Source organism: Glandiceps talaboti, chromosome 7, assembly GCF_964340395.1.
Source record: "Glandiceps talaboti chromosome 7, keGlaTala1.1, whole genome shotgun sequence".
Taxonomy (NCBI): domain Eukaryota; kingdom Metazoa; phylum Hemichordata; class Enteropneusta; family Spengelidae; genus Glandiceps; species Glandiceps talaboti.
This window is the reverse complement of record NC_135555.1, coordinates 11,074,074-11,079,727: the sequence shown is the minus strand read 5'-3', so window position 1 is coordinate 11,079,727 and position 5,654 is coordinate 11,074,074. Positions and strand designations below refer to the sequence as shown.

The 5,654-nt window shown below is 35.2% G+C and overlaps 1 long non-coding RNA gene across 1 annotated transcript; it reads left to right on the top strand.

Moving 5' to 3' along the window:
* Nucleotides 1–3,747: 3,747 nt before the first annotated feature.
* On the top strand, nt 3,748–5,001 carry LOC144437168 (uncharacterized). Its single transcript, XR_013480997.1, has 3 exons — nt 3,748–3,815; nt 4,562–4,595; nt 4,877–5,001. It is a non-coding gene; the product is annotated as an uncharacterized LOC144437168 (long non-coding RNA).
* The last annotated feature ends 653 nt before the right edge of the window (nt 5,002–5,654 follow it).

Genomic DNA, 5,654 nt, shown 5'->3' with positions numbered 1-5,654 from the left:
AGATAAATAAAAGCAATAACCTTAAACAGAATTCTGTGTATATTTCGCAAAAAACCGTATTTTGTTTTCGATTTTGGTCATGTGCTCAACTATTTCCTCGTTTCTAATATCTTAATGTCCAAGTTACTATTGTGACCTAAAACTCGATTTCGTAATTTGTTTTTATTTCAAAATCCAATTTTTGCAGAATAAGACAAGACATGACATCATCATCGAATACATCATATTAATTGGTGGCGCTGTTTCAATTGGATTGATGGCACTGCTTATCCTTGTGTATCTTTGCGTTGGGTATGTTAACCATCAATATTCTTGGCTTGTCTTTGATACGGTTTACGTTAAGTTAGAAAGCACCACGTGCACCGATTTCCCTGAATATCAAATTTTCAAAACCTCTCCAAACTTAACCATGTTAAAGCTCGTTCTGGGTCCTTTCGAAATAATGAAAGTCATTAGAGTTCACCATCAATTTTCAAGGAAAATGTGTGATTCTAATGTGGGATGCTATCGAGTAATGATCATTTTGATCTCCATTTTTAAAAACATGTAGATTGGCCGCCATTTTTTCTCTCTTGAATTTAAGTCTTTAATGATTGTGTTTTCTTGAACACCATAAGTTGAAAGATTTCCTTTTCCTAGGTATATATATATTCTACGTTAACATCATTGAAATCGAGGCTTATGAGATCAGGGGCACTTAATCTCAGAGATTACAATGCCTTAAATATAAACAATTTCAGGGGAACGTGACTGATCATGTTATCCAGGTTTATCCACCGATCTTCTCTTTCAGTTATTTACGTACCTTGAGGCACGTGATTCAGATTAACTTATACCTTGCTGTGATCGGTGCTGCAATGGTATTTATACTGACTATATACCTGCAAGACGATGAGGTTTGTAAATATTATATTCTGAACATTACCTTTCAGTTCCAATTTCTCAAGTAAAAATAAATGGCATAGAGTAGTGTGATATAAAAAGTGTAGTTTGAGATTTACAATAGATATGTCGACTCTTCTCACACGAAAATTTCACGAAGTTTGCATTTCAATATATTTCCGATCAGAAATTAGACTCAGTCCAACTTCAGCCGAAAGGGCACTATGTTATTCAACAGCATGACATCACACATTTCTTGCTCATCTTTCAAAAATACGATATTCTTATCCTATGCGGTAGCTAACTGTATATAGCAGCACTTAAAATGTTGACACGTGGTTATCCTTGGTTGCTACATGCATGTACATAAGCACGGGATCTCGCGTGATCTTCTGCGAGACGGAAACGGGCTTGTCTTGTCATTTCCAGAATTATTGCAAGATTCTTGGAGCCTGTATGCATTTCTTTAATCTGGCATCGTTGTCATGGATGACTGTGGACACAATTAACCTTCTCGTAGAGATTAAGAAAGCGTTTAAGAAGAACCAAGATGATAAAGACGCCAAGAAGACAAACAGAGCAAGTTGCTCAGAGAAGACTCGTTACTATGTCATTCTAGGATGGGGTACGTACATCATGAAGTGCAAACATAGTTGTGAACTTTTTCGAGGGGTCTAAATTATGACTTGGGCACTGTCTCGTAAATTGTGTTTAGATATATCTCAGGATGTGCATCAAACGTATGGGAAACGATAGATATTGTTTTCATCAGGATTCTTCCTGTACACTTAGTTAGGTGGTAATTTAATAGATATAGACAATTGTTCATGATCACTATTGTTGCAACGTTTCACTAATGTAGTAATCTAAAAACCATTAGCATTTAGTCAATGTCAATGTCCTATGTCATTTTATTTTATTTCCTTAAACTTAGTACATCACCGCTACCCTTGATACTTCCGTCAGACATGTAGGTCTACCAAGTTTTCTCATACCCATTATTTTTATTTTCTGTTAATTTGATAGGTATGCCAATTCTTGTTGTTGCCACCACATTGGCTTTATCCTTGGAGGATTATGGATATTCACATATGTAAGTTAATTTTATTCGTAAGGTTTTACAAAATAATAAGTACACACACGACCAAGATCACCCACTCAGCTCACACACTGACTCACACACACACTCACTCACTCACTCACTCACTCACTCACTCACTCACTCTCACTCACACTTCCACGACTTATCAGCTCGTAAAATAGCAGTGTTGACAATTTAAGTCTCTGTGCAACTGACAACTAAAATAGTTATTGAAAATATCAACTGCTAACATTACGCCGTTCTCGTTACAGTTGCTGGTTGTCTTTGGACAACTTTGTGTACATGAGCTTCGTTGGACCAGCAGCACTCTTATTGCTGGTAAGTGTTATCAAAACAGAGTAAAACACAGCCGCACTATACTGATGTAGTTGTAGAAAGGATATGTTTTAATAGTATACTGCAGCTATTGACTGACATATAGAGTCAATACCTTGTACGTTTGTCTTCCATATAGGGTAAATATATGTGCCATAAAGTGATAATATTATAGCTTTTAAAAAATTTAATATGTGGTTGGTTTGATTTACTGTGTTTGGTTTTCAGGTGAACTACGCCACTCTCATTGAAGTGGCACGGAATAAGAACAAACATAGAGAAGATGCCGAGTTCCTATCTGGATTCAAGTAAGCCTCGTCTAGTAGTTCTAACGCCACATGTACTGAACAGAACAAATGCTACTTTTCAGATAGGGTTATGCAGTCACAAACTAGTCTACAGTGATGGTGGCGTAAACACCCATCGTATGCCATAAAGCGATTCTTTTGCACAAAATTAAAGATCACAGAAACAGCTGTCATATAACTTAATTGATTTAATTAGTTTATATTTCATTCATTATCTTTGTCTCTCACATTTGACTTCGTGTAGGTCCAGTTTCCGGGCAGCCTTTATTCTGCCTTTATTACAGGCTGTTGGATGGACATTCGGGATTCTGTATTTGCATGGTGATTTTCTCATCTACCGTTATGTGTTCATTATAATTGTTTCTTGTCAGGTGAGTTCGCGATAGGATACCAAGCCATATCATACTGATATCAAATCTCCAAGAGTTAACTGAGAGTGGTACAATCTGTAACTTGAATGGTTACCCCACTGACCACCAACATCGATGTATAAATTACTCATTACACTTGAAACTACACATAGTTAGACGGAAATATGCGTTGATATAGTCAGTGCTAGATGTGCGTAAATATGAAAAAAGACAGTTTGCAACCGAGAGTGTGATGTTTTTCGTGTAAGTGTATTTTGATAATAATACACCTTCAACTTTGTAAAGGTGAAACGTTTTGCTGACTACTGACTTGTAAGAGGTAGACTGTAATAAGGTACGCCGTGATTGGGCGCCCTCACACATCCATCAACCTCTTTCACAGAGCGATAACCGAGCAACACGATGCATTTTACAGTCTACAAAAGATGTCGAATGCCATATTTATCATCATAAGTACGCAATCTACATACTTTATTCTACGTTAATCGTCCATGTTATTTTTTTATTTGAAAAATTTCAGGGCTTCTTTGTGTTCATGTTCCACTGCGTCATGTCAAAAGAGGTACGTTGCTATTTTATGTTACAAGTAAAACATTGTGTGTCACGTGTTTTGTGCAGTTTTTGTAGGACTCTTACAACAGTCATAAAATCGATAATTGATGCTGTTTTATAACAGAACAATAATCAATTTATCAAATATAAAACCTCAAAGCTCCACGCTGCCTTGTTGAAATACTAGTTTAAGCTTATATTTGTGTCTTTTTTTATCAGGTCAGAGCGGTTTTCTTACAACAAGACCCTGATGTGGAATTCACAACAATCCGACCTATTTCATTAGTAAGTTGAAAGAGTGTACTCACGCATATATTATCTTTTAATAAGGGTTGTTGAAATTATTACAATTACAGTGATTTTTAATGGTGACATGTAAATACGTACCACCATTTCGAGGTGGCGCTATAGGCCGCTTGACGGCGCTTTTCAATTAGCGCTATATCAAAATAAATTCGCACTCAAATGTTATGCATAAAATCCAAATTTCAAAATCCTACACCAAAGCGAGCAATCATGCCTTTTTGAATTGGTGCTTATCCGCCTAACTACACGGCTTTTGTATATATCTTTGTTCAGACTATAAAGTCAACTAATCGGTATATTATATTTCAGAATCCGAGTTCGGTAAAGATTCAGAAGTAAATTAGTAGTCTTAGATAATACGTTTGGTCTGTTTCTTTTTTAACGAGATTTTATCTAGTATTTTGTTGATTCTGTTTGAAGACTGGCAGTAGGTTTTCAGCCATATTGCTAATCCGTGACTATGCTAACAGACCGTCTCTAAATGGTGTATATTTAATACTTGCGTATTGTTTGAAATGACAAAGGTTACAAGGTATGACACCAGATTTTACTTTCAGTGTCTCTAACTCAAAGTAGCAGTGATGTTATCTTATGAAAATAAAAAAAAAACACTTTCGGTAACACTTTCTACTCAGTAATGTAGTATACGAAATACACGACCATTTTTTTTTTGAAATGTCATGTCTTCTGTTGTGATATTTGACTTTGATAATTTTATCTTACAGTCTCGGGCACAATTGCTGTCGAGCCAGATGGAATGTAAGTGAAATGAATCTGCTTATAGATAACATTTCTTTTTTTTGTAAAGGTTGATTATTGGCCACTACTTTAATTCTGCATGACCCATGAGTACATGTAGTCGAGATTGTCACAACCAAACGTTCTGACACCAACTGCAGTTAAATATCTAATATGAAATTCAACAATAAAACACAAACATAAATGTATGTGCTTCAAACTGTTCTTTTCTATACTTTTCTAAAAATTTTGAAATCCTAACATTAGGACTAACATTTTATCTTTCATCCATTTCCTTGTAGACCGACATTAGGACACTCATCGGGAGTTCGTTGTTGACACCGTGTGGAGACAACAAACAACACAAGTTATGATAAAATAGCGATAACGTGTAATTATTTGTATCAACTAATGTTTCGTCATTGAGTACAACCCTTTCTATTACAAGAATTTTATTGAAATATTCTCGGATTTAACTTTCCTCACAAAGACAATACAGTAATGTTTAATGTTGTTGTTTTTTCTATGAATACCGTAGTACAAGTCTACGTATGTAATATATAACTCAATATTTATCAAAGTTTATACTGAATAGGTGTAAAGTAATGAATTTATAAACGTCAATCATTTACAATATTTTATCTGGATTACAGTAACCTTGTAGATATCCCAATGTTGCTTATAATATTATACATAAATTATAGACATGCAAAGTGTTCCGATCCTGATAAAGGTATAATTAGTAATCGACGTATCTTGAGGTATATATATTGTGCTTTTCCTCTATCATGTAATCATGACCATTGGAGTTTTTTGTTAACATTTCCTGTCTAGCTATAAAATGATAATCTGGAGATTAATCTTTGATGTCGTTGACGTTTGACTATATCAATAAATGAATCATCATTAAATTCTCAGCAACTTATGTGCAGTGTATTGCTTATTTACAACTCTCTGATGGCATGGTATAACGATACTACACTGAAACAACTTAGTGCACTGCAAGACACCAAGTTCATTGTGATGTAATAGGCTGTGCTAACCACCAGTATCCACAACACAACGATGTCCGATGTCCAA